At 42.7% G+C, this 16,280-nt stretch overlaps 1 non-coding gene across 1 annotated transcript; it reads left to right on the forward strand.

The window, feature by feature from the left end:
* Positions 1-8,090: 8,090 nt before the first annotated feature.
* LOC148803137 (small nucleolar RNA R71) lies at positions 8,091-8,197 on the forward strand. Its single transcript, XR_016081582.1, has one exon. It is a non-coding gene; the product is annotated as a small nucleolar RNA R71 (small nucleolar RNA).
* The last annotated feature ends 8,083 nt before the right edge of the window (positions 8,198-16,280 follow it).

The raw sequence follows: 16,280 nt of genomic DNA on the forward strand, positions 1-16,280 counted from the left end.
GGCTTTGTCAATGGGTCTGCTACATTTTCCGCTGATGCTACCTTCGGAATCAGGACATCCCCTCTACCAACAATCTCCCGCAGTACGTGGTACTTCCTCTCGATGTGCTTCAACTTCGAGTGGGCTCGTGGCTCCTTAGCCTGAGCAATGGCTCCATTGTTGTCACATAACAATGGGATGGGTGATGTGCTGGACGGAACAACTCCCAACTCGTGAACGAACTTCTTCATCCACACAGCTTCTTTGGCAGCCTCACTTGCGGCAATGTATTCGGCCTCGGTCGTGGAATCTGCAGTGGACCCCTGTTTGCTGCTTTTCCAGCAAACAGCACACGATCCTATCTTTGAAACATATCCAGATGTAGACTTTCTATCATTTGGGTCTGACTGGAAATCGACATCTGTAAACCCCTGGATCTGTAGTGAGCTACCGTCGAACAGCAGACAAAACTCTTTTGTCCTTCGAAGGTACTTAAGTATGTTTTTCACAGCAGTCCAATGCTCCTGCCCTGGGTTGGCCTGAAATCTGCTTACTACACTCACTGCCTGAGCTATGTCAGGACGAGTGCACAACATGGCATACATGATGCTCCCCACGGCTGAGGCATAAGGAACGTCTTTCATGCCATCAATCTCCTCAGAAGTCTTGGGAGACATCTTCTTGGAGAGAGTGACTCCGTGCCTGAAAGGAACATTTCCTTTCTTGGAGTTTTCCATGCTGTATCTTTTGACTATTTTGTCAATGTAAGCAGATTGGGATAATCCTATTATCCGCTTCGATCTATCTCTATAGAGTCGAAGACCCAGTATATAGGAGGCTTCTCCAAGATCTTTCATGGAGAATTGCTGCGAAAGCCATACTTTCACCGTAGTTAACATTCCTACATCATTCCCAATGAGTAGAATGTCATCTACATACAGAACCAAGAAGGTAACCTTATCCCCACTGTACTTCCTGTAGACACAGGGTTCATCCGGATTCTGCTCGAAGTCAAACGATTTGACAGCAGAGTTAAAACGGATGTTTCAACTTCTAAAAGCTTGCTTAAGCCCATAAATGGATCTGTTAAGTTTACATACCATGTTTTCCTGACCTGCAGCAATGAAGCCTTGCGGCTGCTGCATATAGATATCTTCAGTAAGATCTCCATTCAGGAATGCAGTTTCGACATCCATCTGCCAAATCTCATAATCATGGTATGCTGCTACAGCTAGCAGGATCCTAATGGATTTAAGCATGGCCACAGGCGAAAAGGTTTCCTCATAATCGATGCCCTCTTTCTGAGTGTACCCTTTCGCCACCAGACGAGCCTTGAAGGTCTCAACTTTACCATCGGGGCCCTTCTTCCTCTTGTAAATCCATTTGCAACCGATTGCCTTTACCTTGGAGGGCGGATCTACTAGAGTCCAGACTCTATTGGTCTCCATTGAGTCCATCTCTGCCCTCATGGCCTCCACCCACTTCTGGGACGTCCAACATAGCTTCCGCGTAAGTCATGGGATCCTCCTCACTAGTCAAGGTTTCCACCAGGTAACTATCCTGGTCATAACCATAACGGACTGGTGGCCTGGATGCCCGAGTGGATCTTCTAAGTTGGTCACTACCTGGAACTTGTGGGACATCTCCCACTACTCCTGAGCTCTCCTCATCAAGAACAACTTCCTAACGAGGGGTGTCCAGGATATAGTCGGTTTCCAAGAATTGCGCATTTCGACTGCAGAACACTTTCTGCTCACTTGGGTCATTGAAAAGGTAACCTACAGAGCCTTTTGGGTAGCCTACAAATAGGCAACGACTGGTTTTAGATTCCAACTTGTCTGCACTCGTTCTTCTAACGTGTGCTAGACAACCCCAAATCTTCAAGTGTCTGACACTTGGTTTCTTTCCGGTCCAAAGTTCATATGGAGTATTCGGAACCGATTTGGTTGGAACCCGATTCAGCACGTAAATCGCAGTCTCTAATGTGTAACCCCAAAAGGATGTGGGTAACTCTGAGTGTATGAGAAGCGACCGGACCATATCTAATAAGGTCCTATTCCTCTTCTCTGAAACACCATTAAGTTGTGGTGTAGCAGGAGGATCTAATTGTGACACTATCCCATTGTCCTTTAAGTAGTCCCTGAATTCGTCAGAGAGATATTCGCCACCTCGATCTGATCGAAGGGCTTTAATTTCTCTCCCTAACTGTTTCTCGACCTCTTGTCTAAACTCTTTGAACTTTTCAAAGGATTCAGACTTGTGTCTCATTAGGTACACGTAACCATATCGTGAAAAATCATCTGTGAAGGTGATGAAATACACGTGTTGATTTCGTGTCCTAACACTCAGGGGACCACATACATCAGTGTGTATTAGGTCAAGTGTGCCTGTACATCTTTCAGGCTTACCGTTAAATGGCCGTTTCGTCATCTTGCCTTGTAGGCAAGGCTCACAGGTGGGAAGATCTTCTACAGTTAGAAAATCCAAAGGACCATCCTTTACCGACCTTGTGATTTGGTCAACACCGATGTGGCTAAGTCGGTAATGCCACAGACACGTGGGATTAACAGTATCACGGCCTCTCTTCTTGGGGATTTCAGCCGACGTAGTTTCGGTTATGTTAGTTTCTAGAGAAGGATGTAGAACATAGAGACCGTTCTCCAGTCCCCCGTATGCGATGAATCTGTTGTTTCTTTTAATAGTAATCGTATTACTAAAGAAGACAGAATAACCATCTGCACACAGTTTTGAGACAGAAATCAAAATTCTTCTTAAATTTTGTACATAAAGACAATCTTTCAGTACAATTATTCCTTCTCTAAAATATAATTCCACAGTTCCTCTGGCCGCGGCTGCAACAGTTGCACTAGTCCCCAAGTAGAGTGTGACTTCTCCTTCACTCAGCCTTCTGCTTACCTTGAACCCCTGCAGTGAGTTACACACATGAGTTGAAGCCCCGGAGTCAATACACCAGGACGCAGAAGCTACCAATAAATTGGTTTCTATAACACAAGTTTCGAAGTTACCTTTCTTGGATTCCAGGTAGGCAGGACAATTCCTTTTCCAGTGGCCGGTCTTCTTGCAGAAGTGACAGGCATCCGATGCTTTGTCTTTCTTCTGCTTCTTGCTTTTAGTGGCTTTCTTCTGAGGCTTCTTTGCCTTCCTCTTTCTCTTGCCTGTCTTGCCAGCTTCAACAAGCATGGCTACAGGCTCATCCTTTTTAATCAGTTCTTCAGCTCTTTGCAACATATTGCTGAGCTCTTGTAAGCTGACATTCAGCTTGTTCATGTTATAGTTCATGATGAACGGATTAAAGGAAGGAGGCAAAGAGTTAAGGATAGCATCTATCTGGGTTCCAAGGTCCAGCCCAGATCCAAGAGCCTCCAGTTCGTTGATGTATCCCATCATCCAAAGACAATGGTCGTGAACTTGTTGACCCTTGGACATTTGTGTGGTCATGAACTGTTTCAAGACTTTTTGTCGAGTAGAATGATTCTGCTCTTCATACATTGTCCTGAGACTGTCCAATATGTCTTTGGCAAGTTCGACTGATCGAACTGCCTCTGTATCGGATTGTCCAAGGAGGCAATGATGTAACACCGGGTAAGGGAGTTTTTCTCCTCCCATTCTTGATAGTCTCTCCTTCGGGCCTCAGAAGCCCTATCTCCCGGACGCTCCGGGGCAGGATTCTTTGCCACTTTGTCAAGTTTTTCAGAAGCAAGGACCAGCATAAGGTTCCTATACCAGTCAGCATAGTTTGGGCCTTTCAACTTGTTGTCATCAAGTAGCTTTGCAAATGATCCGTTTGCCATTTTCTGATAAAAGAGCAAACATCAGTCCACGACCTAATTTGATTCATGTTCATTTCATAGATATGGATTTTAATCTACGATCCATTTCCATTTATTCGTCTCTGAGATTTCCCTCCTTTCTCAGCGACGGAGACTACGGGTTGTCTCTGGAAATGTGGGAAATCACATAGGGTGCATGAGGCCAACTGTTTCAGCTGCATAACCCCACCACCTTTCTGTGAAGGATCATATCCACTCATCATATGAGTTTTCCCTTTGGCCTCTGTCAGACAAGGTTTAGAGCCGTTTTTAGGTAAACCTTTCTGTCCAGTGAGTGCTTACCCATCATATTCGTGAACGCCAAGGTACCGTGAGAGAGTTCCCATTTTCTGGTGAAGCCCCTCCCACATCGGTCTATGACGCCCCTATCATCTTATGAAACACTTAGACAAGCCCAACAGCAAATGGATAGCCCTTTTTCTGGTGCGTTTCCTCATTACTGAAGGACCCATCCTCGTGCTAATGATGGAAGGCCTTTAGAGAGTTCATCATATGAATCTCCCTATCACATGCACTCATATCATCTGGAGGGAACAGATAATTACGCCCTAGTTCCATCTTTAGGTCAAACCAAAGTGGCTCCCACTGACTTTCATAAAGCCAGATTTTGGTGGGCCTAAATCGGCTAGGGTTCCGCACGAGACCTCATGATGAGGTGTGGGGCCCACCACTGAGGGAGGTCATCCACTGACCAAAAGGGACACCATGGCAATGATGTGCATTCAGCCAGGGTGTGCGAAAGAGCCACTGTCGATTGAGCATGGGCCAAGTACTTATGGCCCATGTACGTAGCACATCACACATCCATACATCACATGCAGGGATAAATTGATCCAATTAATTATCTGTAAAGCCCATTTGAAGCCCATTTTATATCCATAATATTAACCCTTAATATTATCTAGGTATATGGGCCGAATCGTTCAACCCATATAGCTTTTAAGGGTTAGGTGGGCTTTTAGCAGTTTTAACTGTTTAAAACTGGGCCTTTACAGGTTGGGCCGAATTAACCATTTAATTAAATATCAATCCTTAGGCCCATTAGTTGGAAATTAGGACTGACTTTCAGCCTTGATTAAACCCTAGATTCGGTCCAAACAGTTTGAACCAATCTTGGTTCGAATGGGTCTAGGGTTTGATCTTTAATTAAATCTTTAATTCAAGAAAATAATCTGAAATTAATTACTGATAAAAGAAAAACAACAATCAGTAAATCAGGGCTGTTCGCACAATCCATCCTGCAAAACAGAGGTTAGATTACAGAATGCAGTTTCACAAACTGCAAATCGCAGATAACGATTCTCCCATCTGCGAAATCTTCTTCTCTGCGAAATCTCCCTTTCTGCGCCGCCATCTTCGATCCAAAATTAAAATAAATAGAAATCCTATTTCTATTAATAATTACATCAGATCGAATACCTATACATTGAGTCTAGAAAATAAAAAAAAAATTATTTACAGACCAAATGTAATAAATAAATCAAGAAACTGCAAATCTTGCAAGTTCCCTGCGCAAACCAAGATTTCAATCTCCTCTTGTACGAACAGCCCATAAATCAAGAAAATAATAAAGAACAATTCTAAATAGTAATCAGATTTACGTAAAATTAATTTCAGATTATTCGCCCATTAATTTTGGGAACAAAATTTCCCAAAACCCATATCTGCGCAAATTGGGTAGAACACCTTCTGCCCAATTGCGCAGGTTCAGATCTGAAACAAACTGGTTCAAGATTTGAACCATGGCTCTGATACCACTGAAGGGATGAGAGATCCATCCTATGGACGCCCAAAGATTGCGGAATAAGGGGCGAATTTCAAAAATTTTATCTCTCCCTTCAACTGGGACTTGTATTCCCTATTTAGAAAATCATATTTTCAAGGATCAATCTTGAACCATAAACTGAACCAGATCTGAACCAAAAGGAGTGGGAGAGGATAATACCTGATACGGAGAAATACTATCTCCCAATGGAGGTGTTCACGCCCAAGGAAGGATCCAAAATCTGCTCCCACTGAAGATGGCGCAGTGAAGGATGGAGCAGAATCAACAATGTTCTTCAAAAGAACTTGACCCTTCGCAAGAATCAACTGGACGGCTTGTGAGTACAGCTCCAATCAATCTTTTCCCAAAAGATTGAAATCAAGATCCAATCTTGATTGCTCCCAAGAACTGGAGATCGAACGGAAGGAATGGCAATGGCAGGAAGGTGGCGGCAGAAGAGAATTCGCAGTATGTAGGAAATCTCTTAATCTCTCTTTTTTAAAGAGAAGAATGCTATTGATGTTATTGTGTTCTTCAAGGCTGCCGCCCCCTTCCCCTTTTATAATCTTAAAGGGATCAGCTCCTAATCAGATTAGGAGTTGCTAATCCAAATCATATTTGGGTTAGAAGTCCCTTAGTGATAAGGGATAATCCTTATCTTATCTGCAGATTAGATCAACTGTTTCCTAATCTAATTAGGAGGTTTCCAGATCTAAATCTTATTTAGATCTTGGACTCTCTGAGTGGATAGGGTCTAAGCCCAATCCTTTTAGCTGACCCACTTCAGAATTCGCCCCCTTTAAATGACTGATCAAATCAGCCCAGTTCGAAATGGGCTTAAGGCCCGTTAAGGTTATGTACTCAAAAACCTTCCAAATTGCTGCCCAGTTGGGCTTCCTTGTATGGCGTGGGACCCAAGCATTGATCTACACATCAGCCACATGGGTTCAGCCCAGCCTTTGTTACAAGGCCTAGCCGAATGCACTGCTGAAGACAGTGTACCCCCTAAAACCCATCAAATGAGCTCTATGGGCCCAACACTTACACTAAGTGGTCCCTGGGCCAAGCCACCTTGTAACACCCAGGGACTATGGGCAGATGCAAGATTAGCCCATCAGGCATTATCCTCAATGGTCTTACACTTAACCTCTCAGCCCATAATGATCATACACTGCCCGACAAGAGAGGACCTCTCCCTCGGCTGCAAGGAACAGTGTTGCACTCTCCACTCATATGGATCCCGGGAATTAAAACCTTCTTGCAAACATTTTAGAAACCATATATATACTTTTATATCTTATATAAAATATATTTTGCAAAACAAATCTCAACGGTTGAAATCGGCTGCTGGCAGTCTTGGTTTCCATCAGTGAGAGTGCATCCCCGATCATTACCTTTGTCCGACAAAGGGGCTGATCCTGTCACTATGATCACCCACTCAGATTAATTCTCGGACTCTCCCAACATACCCAGGTTTTGACCCCCGCTAAGGATCTCACTGATTGGTACATCAAAGATAGCCCAATCCGACACCTAGTGCAGTATCGTAATCGAGTCTAGGGGCCGGGTGTAACTTTCCAGTTTTGCCCATCAATCTCCAAGGTCCAGGGCAATACTGGAAATCTGGTCCAGTTCAAAGATTCAATTAATCCTACACTGTATGTGCCTAGGGTCTCACCCTGGCAGCTGAGACAGGCCACCCCAACCGACTTGGTGGCACCATAGTGTCAGCCTTGTCAGGATAGGTCTCCCCAGACCGACCCACCGGCTGTGAACATTCTAAACTAACACGAGTCTCATTAAGTGTCCAGTTTAAGGGTATTACACAGAAACATACCAAGGGAACATGAATCAAATATGTATCTTTATTCATTTACAATAAACTCATAAAGCACATCATTCTGATTGAAGCTACGGGCATACAAAACTGTCTAACAATATCCTCTAAATTTGGCTTCTTCTCTTGTGGATTTTGTTGTTGTTGCTGAAAGCCAGGAGGTGCTCTTTGTTGGTTATTACTTCATGAAAAATTTGGATGGCTCCTCCATCCTGGATTCCAAGTGTTGGAGTAGGGATTGAAATTGGACATGTTGCCACCATAAGAAACAAAATTAAATTGTTTGGAAGAAGAAGAAAATGGATTTCCTACTTGACAGTCTACACTAGTGTGTCCCCCTTGCCCACAAAGCTCACAAGAAGGAAAGGGAACAGAAGAAACACTCATAGCGGAAACCTGCAAATTTTCCAATTTCTTATTTAATGCAGCAAGTTGAGCCGATAAAGCAGTGATAGAACCAACATTATAAATTCCAACTCCCTTTCTATTTGTTCTCTCATTGCCCCATTGATAGCTATGAGCCGCCATCTCCTCCAAAAGTTCATATGCTTCTTCGAGAGTTTTCCTCATATGGGTACCACCTGCAATTGCATCTAACATTGAACGATTAGATTGATTAATGCCACTATAAAAAGTTTGCACTTGCATCCAAACAAGTAGACCATGGTGAAGACACTTCCTAAGCAGTTCCTTACATCTCTCCCACGATTCATATAAGGTTTCATTATCAAATTGAGAAAAAGTTGTTATGTCATTCCTTAATTTAGCTATTTTAGTAGGTGGAAAATACTTAGATAAAAACTTTTGTGCCAAGTCATCCCATGTAGTAATCGAACCTATGGAAAGAGAGTTAAGTCAATATTTTGCCTTATCTCTTAAGGAGAAAGGAAACAATCTAAGTCTAATGGCATCATCACTAACTCCATTATGCTTAAAAGTATCACATATTTCAAGAAAATTAGCAATATGAGAGTTAGAGTCATCATTGGGGCCAGAAAATTGTACACTTATCTGGATCATCTAAATAATTGCAGGCTTGATCTCAAAATTGATTGCTTGCACATTTAGCCTCCTAATGCTTGATGTAGTACCATTCAGAGTAGGTATAGCATAGGAGACCAATGTCCTTAGATTGTTTTGGTCTTGAGCCATCTTGTTCTTTCTCTCCCTCGTTCGCTTTTTCATAGTCCTTTCGATTTCTTGATCAAGGGGTATTAATTCTTGATCACTAGTGTGTGTCATGCACTAAGAACCTACAAAGAAAAGAGAAAAAATAAAAAATTTCCTAAAAAATTTTATAAAGCCGAACCCAATAGAAAAGAAAATTTTAAATCCAAAATAAAACAAATAGATGTTCATTCTAAGGCTAATTTAGGTAGTTTTGATATGCAATAAACTAGTCCCTGGCAATGATGCCAAAAACTTGTGTGATTTATGCATAGTTAATTCAGGAAAGTGTACCTTAGTCAAATGTGCGTATAATGATGAGAAAAGTGTCGATCCCATAGAGACTAGATCACAGTACCAAATGAAGGGATGAGAGATCCATCCTATGGACGCCCAAAGATTGCGGAATAAGGGGCGAATTTCAAAAATTTTTCTCTCCCTTCAACTGGGAATCGTATTCCCTATTTAGAAAATCATATTTTCAAGGATCAATCTTGAACCATAAACTGAACCAGATCTGAACCAAAAGGAGTGGGAAGGATTATACCTGATACGGAGAAGTAATATCTCCCAACGAAGGTGTTCACGCCCAAGGAAGGATCCAAAGACTGCTCCCACTGAAGATGGCGCAGTGCAGGTGGAGCAGAATCAGCAGTGTTCTTCTCCAAGAACTCTGTCCTTCGCAAGAATCAGCAAGATGGTACGTGAGCACAGCTTCCTTTCAATCCTTTCTCAAAGGACTGATGTCAAGATCCAATCTTGACTTCTCCCACAAGTGGAGATCGAACTGGCAAACAGGGCGGCAAGAACAGGGAGGTGGCAAGAGAGTATTTGCAGGGAGCAGATTCTCTCTTCTTGATTTCAGCACTAAAGAAAACCTGATGATCTGTGTGTCTAGTGTATCTCTAAAGGCTGCCGCCCCCTTCTTCTTTTATAATCTTAAACAGATCAGCTCCTAATCAGATTAGGAGTTGCTAATCCAAATCATATTTGGGTTAGAAGTCCCTTTAAGTGATAAGGGATAATCCTTATCTTATATGGAGATCAGATCAGCCATCTCCTAATCTGATTAGGAGGTTTCCAGATCTAAATCTTATTTAGATCTTGGACTCTCTAAGTGGATAGGGTCTAAGCCCAATCCTATTAGCTGATCCACTTCAGATTTCGCCCCTTTATTAACTAAATAAACAGCCCTGTTTGAAATGGGCTTTAGGCCCATTAAGCTTATGTGCTCACTTAACCCTCTTAACTGCTGCCCAGTTGGGCTTCCTTGTATGGCGTGGGACCCAAGCATTGATCTACACATCAGCCACATGGGTTCGGCCCAGCCTTTGTTACCAGGCCTGGCCGAATACACTGTTAAAGACAGTGCACCCCCTGAAACCCATCAAATGGGCTCTACGGGCCCAACACTTACCCTAAGAGGTCCCTGGGCCAAGCCACCTTGTAACACCCAGGGACTGTGGGCAGATGCAAGATTAGCCCATCAGGTATTATCCTCAATGGTCTTACACTTAACCTCTCAGCCCATAATGATCATACACTGCCCGACAAGAGAGGACCTCTCCCTCGGCTGCAAGGAACAGTGTTGCACTCTCTACTCATATGGATCCTGGGAATTAAAACCTTCTTGCAAACAATTTAGAAACCATATATATATACTTTTATATCTTATATAAAATATATTTTGCAAAAAAAATCTCAACGGTTGAAATCGGCTGCCGGCAGTCTTGGTTTCCATTAGTGAGAGTGCATCCCCGATCATTACCTTTGTCCGACAAAGGGGCTGATCCTGTCACTCTGATCACCCACTCAGATGAATTCTCGGACTGTCCCAACATACCCAGGTTTTGACCCCCGCTAAGGATCTCATTGATTGGTACATCAAAGATAGCCCAATCCGACACCTAGTGCAGTATCATAATCGAGTCTAGGGGTCGGGTGTAACTTTCCAGTTTTGCCCATCAATCTCCAAGGTCCAGGGCAATACTGGAAATCTGGTCCAGTTCAAAGATTCAATTAATCCTACACTGTATGTGCCTAGGGTCTCACCCTGGCAGCTGAGACAGGCCACCCCAACCGACTTGGTGGCACCATAGTGTCAGCGTTGTCAGGATAGGTCTCCCCAGACCGACCCACCGGCTGTGAACATTCTAAACTAACACGAGTCTCATTAAGTGTCCAGTTTAAGGGTATTACACAGAAACATACCAAGGGAACATGAATCAAATATGTATCTTTATTCATTTACAATAAACTCATAAAGTACATCATTCTGATTGAAGCTAAGGGCATACAAAACTGTCTAACAGCTCCCACTTGCACTTAGGTCCAATCAGGTACTAGCCGGAGTCCCATGCTTTCCACGTGTTTCTCAAACACTTTCTGTGATAGTGGCTTTGTCAATGGGTCTGCTACATTTTCCGCTGACGCTACCTTCTGAATCAGGACGTCCCCTCTACCAACAATCTCCCGCAGTACGTGGTACTTCCTCTCGATGTGCTTCAACTTCGAGTGGGCTCGTGGCTCCTTAGCCTGAGCAATGGCTCCATTGTTGTCACACAACAATGGGATGGGTGATGTGCTGGATGGAACAACTCCCAACTCGTGAATGAACTTCTTCATCCACACAGCTTCTTTGGTAGCCTCACTTGCGGCAATGTATTCGGCCTCGGTCGTGGAGTCTGCAGTGGACCCCTGTTTGCTGCTTTTCCAGCAAACAACACACGATCCTATAGTGAAAACATGTCCAGATGTAGACTTTCTATCATCTGGGTCTGACTGGAAATCGGCATCTGTATACCCTTGGATCTGTAGTGAGCTATCGTCGAACACCAGACAAAACTCTTTTGTCCTTCGAAGGTACTTAAGTATGTTTTTCACAGCAGTCCAATGCTCCTGCCCTGGGTTGGCCTGAAATCTGCTTACTACACTCACTGCCTGAGCAATGTCAGGACGAGTGCACAGCATGGCATACATGATGCTCCCAACGGCAGCGGCATAGGGAACGTCTTTCATGCCATCAATCTCCTCAGAAGTCTTGGGAGACATCTTCTTGGAGAGAGTTACTCCGTGCCTGGAAGGAACATTTCCTTTCTTGGAGTTTTCCATGCTGTATCTTTTGACTATTTTGTCAATGTAAGTAGATTGGGATAATCCTATTATCCGCTTCGATCTATCTCTATAGAGTCGAAGACCTAGTATATAGGAGGCTTCTCCAAGATCTTTCATGGAGAATTGCTGCGAAAGCCATACTTTCACCGTAGTTAACATTCCTACATCATTCCCAATGAGTAGAATGTCATCTACATACAGAACCAAGAAGGTAACCTTATCCCCACTGTACTTCCTGTAGACACAGGGTTCATCCGGATTCTGCTCGAAGTCAAACGATTTGACAGCAGAGTTAAAACGGATGTTCCAACTTCTAGAAGCTTGCTTAAGCCCATATATGGATCTATTAAGTTTACATACCATGTTTTCCTGACCTGCAGCAATGAAGCCTTGTGGCTGCTGCATATAGATATCTTCAGTAAGATCTCCATTCAGGAATGCAGTTTTGACATCCATCTGCCAAATCTCATAATCATGGTATGCTGCTACAGCTAGCAGGATCCTAATGGATTTAAGCTTGGCCACAGGCGAAAAGGTTTCCTCATAATCGATGCCCTCTTTCTGAGTGTACCCTTTCGCCACCAGACGAGCTTTGAAGGTCTCAACTTTACCATCGGGGCCCTTCTTCCTCTTGTAAATCCATTTGCAACCGATTGCCTTTACCCCGGAGGGCGTATCTACTAGAGTCCAGACTCCATTGGTCTCCATTGAGTCCATCTCTGCCCTCATGGCCTCCACCCACTTCTGGGAATCTATGTCCAACATAGCTTCCGCGTAAGTCCCTGGATCCTCCTCACTAGTCAAGGTTTCCACCAGGTAACTATCCTGGTCATAACCATAACGGACTGGTGGCCTGGATGCCCGAGTGGATCTTTTAAGTTGGTCACTACCTGGAACTTGTGGGACATCTCCCACTGCTCCTGAGCTCTCCTCATCAAGAACAACTTCCTGACGATGGGTGTCCAGGATATAGTCGGTTTCCAAGAATTGCGCATTTCGACTGCAGAACACTTTCTGCTCACTTGGGTCATAGAAAAGGTAACCTACAGAGCCTTTTGGGTAGCCTATAAATAGGCAACGGCTGGTCTTAGATTCTAACTTGTCTGCACTCGTTCTTTTAACGTGTGCTGGACAACCCCAAATCTTCAAGTGTTTGACACTTGGATTCTTTCCGGTCCAAAGTTCATATGGAGTATTCGGAACCGATTTGGTTGGAACCCGATTTAGCACGTAAATCGCAGTCTCTAATGCGTAACCCCAAAAGGATGTGGGTAACTCTGAGTGTATGAGAAGCGACCGGACCATATCTAATAAGGTCCTATTCCTCCTCTCTGAAACACCGTTAAGTTGTGGTGTTGCAGGAGGAGCTAATTGTGATACTATCCCATTGTCCTTTAAGTAGTCCCTGAATTCGTCAGAGAGATATTCGCCACCTCGATCGGATCGAAGGGCTTTAATTTCTCTCCCTAACTGTTTCTCGACCTCTTGTCTAAACTCTTTGATTTTTCAAAGTATTCAGACTTGTGTCTCATTAGGTACACGTAACCATATCGTGAAAAATCATTTGTGAAGGTGATGAAATACACGTGTTGATTTCGTGTCCTAACACTCAGGGGACCACATACATCAGTATGTATTAGGTCAAGTGTGCCCGTACATCTTTCAGGCTTACCGTTAAATGGTCGTTTCGTCATCTTGCCTTGTAGGCAAGGCTCACAGGTGGGAAGTTCTTCTATTGCTAGAAAATCCAAAGGACCATCCTTTACCAACCTTGTGATTCGGTCAACACCGATGTGGCCAAGTCGGTAATGCCACAGACACGTGGGATTAACAGTATCACGGGCTCTCTTCTTGGGGTTTTCAACCGACGTAGTTTTGGTTATGTTAGTTTCTAGAGAAGGATGTAGAACATAGAGACCGTTCTCCAGTTCCCCGTATGCGATGAATCTGTTATTTCTTTTAATAGTAATCGTATTACTAAAGAAGACAGAATAACCATCTGCACACAGTTTTGAGACAGAAATCAAATTTCTTCTTAAATTTTGTACATAAAGACAATCTTTCAGTACAATCATTCCTTCTCTAAAATATAATTCCACGGTTCCTATGGCCGCGGCTGCAACAGTTGCACTAGTCCCCAAGTAGAGTGTGACTTCTCCTTCACTCAGCCTTCTGCTTACCTTGAACCCCTGCAGTGAGTTACACGCATGAGTTGAAGCCCCGGAGTCAATACACCAGGACGCAGAAGAAACAACCTGTAGAATTCTCCCCAGCTCTTGCTGCCCCTACCCATTTCGATTTCCACCTACGGAACTCATCAGGAAAGGTTCTTGATATTGTTTCTTGCTAGAAGAAACAATCTGAAGTCCTGCTCACTAGCCCTTATTTGATTCTTAATGAAGAATTCAGGTTCTTGTTAATCTTGATTCACCACACACTATGTCATCTCCAGTGGGGGCGGGTTTTTGGTTTTCTTCTTAGGCGTGAACACCTACACTGGGAGTTACTTGATGGGTTGTCAAAGCCCTCAAAATTAGTGCTAGTCCTACAATAAAATTTTTGCAGTAAAAGTGGTACTAGGTCGAATCCCACAGGGAGCTAAACTATAATTTCTCAGTCGAATGAATAATATAACTGAGTGGGAAAATTAAATAACTAAAATTAAAAGAACAAGAAAGTAATAGCAATACCAAAACAAGAGAAATCAGTCTTACCGAATTCTGGTTCAAGGGTTCGGGTTAGTCAATTGGCCATCGATCATGGGTAGACCTTGGCAGCCTTGCAATTCAAGCATTTAACCTTAGATTTATTACGATAGCCATAATAAACCTTGTGTTTTCCTAAATCAGCTGACCAAACCCAGCATTCGATCAACACTTATCACTAATCAACAGGGTACGATAGTGTTCCATATTAACTAGTGATAGCATTAGGCTTTGTGAAACCAGTTAAACCAAAATAACAATAATTGAGATAGCTGCAATTATCGAATCCTGTTTCATTGATTCCCTTTAGGTTAAAACATGTCAATACATTGGTCAAAGGCTGTCACAAACAATTGACCCAGAAAGATATTAACCTAATTGCTACTTATACCATTATTTGTGACAATTACGGATCACCGAACCATGGATAGCAGTAGGATAATCAACATTAATTAATTTGTCAGACTAATTAACATTAACATCCATAGAGAATAAGCACAATAATCAATGAATACTTGAATTAAATACTAAACCTCACAATGGCACAGTTGAACCTCCCCCCTTGAACCAGAAAAGAAAAGCTTTGCTGCTCATGATTTGCGAAACCTCCATGCTTTGCTTCTCAGTAGGCCGAACTGATCTTCTTGGTAGCTTGATGCTTGCTTGATGATTTCTTGGATTGTTGAGTGATTGAGTGATGCCTAGAGCTGGTCCGCCCCCCTCTTTATATAGCTGAGGGAGAGGGCTCTCTCCAATTCCTTCTAGGAGATTAACTTCAAGTCTTGATCTGTTTTGAACTAATCCTATCCTATCTCTTATCTAGTGATCTAATCCAATCTTCTTATCTTTATTGGATTACATTCAAAGTTTAAATCTAATAATACTCTCTTTCTAGAGCTTACATTCGAAATTGGGACTCTAGGCTCTTGAATTCGAGTTGGGCTGCCTTAATATCTTGGGCTGCTACAAGGCTCTTCTGCGAATTGGGCTTCAACTGTGAAATGGGCTTTGCTGCGAACTTTCTATGACTTAGGGTCCAGTTTCGTCTTCGATTCGAACCAAATCTATCAAAACCCAAAACATAAAAGTTTTGGGAATTTCTTTCATCTTTCTGATGCCTCTTGAATTATCCAAATCGGAGTCCAGAATTGAGAGTTATACCCAGATTACTGAATGGTGCCGAAACTGTGCAAAATCATCCGATTTGCCTTGTTTTCTTCCAATTGCCTTCTTGTTTGCCCTGAATCAATATACAAGAGTAATGAGACAAATTAAGTGATAAATTAATGAAAAAGAGTGAATATTTGGGGATAAAAATAGGGTACTTTTTAGTCTCATCATTACTATTACTTTGTATAAGGTCCCTTCCCATTTTGTTTCAGATTTGGTTTGGTTTTGATTTAAGAATGAACCTTGAAAATACAGTTTTCTAAATTAGGGAATACAATTCCCGTATGTGAGAGAGAAATTTTTGAAATTTTGCCCAACCTTCTTGCAGGGTTCGGCCATCCATATGATGGATTTTCCATCCCTTCATTCATCACACCTGAAAACTCCCAACGCGTCAACAACTCCCTTCACAATGCCTTCATCACACTTGGCTCTCTATTGGTTCTCTATCACAACTAGCCTTTAGCACTGCAAAAAAATTTTACAGTTCCCGTCTGATAGGCTCCCTTGTTTTTTTTTCTTTATTTGTATTTTTGGGTTTTTTTCTTCCCTCCCCCCTTTTTTCTTTGGTCATCTCTCAAAATTTGTAGTTTTTGCTTTCTTTATAGCTAAGTGTAATTAGCCTTGTTTTTGTGTAGGAGTAAATTGTATTTGTTTCTTGTTTTGCTCTTTTCTTTCCTTTGTTTTACTTA

The sequence above is a fragment of the Nelumbo nucifera genome, chromosome 1 (genome assembly GCF_055504915.1).
Source record: "Nelumbo nucifera cultivar China Antique chromosome 1, China Antique-T2T, whole genome shotgun sequence".
Lineage (NCBI taxonomy): Eukaryota > Viridiplantae > Streptophyta > Magnoliopsida > Proteales > Nelumbonaceae > Nelumbo > Nelumbo nucifera.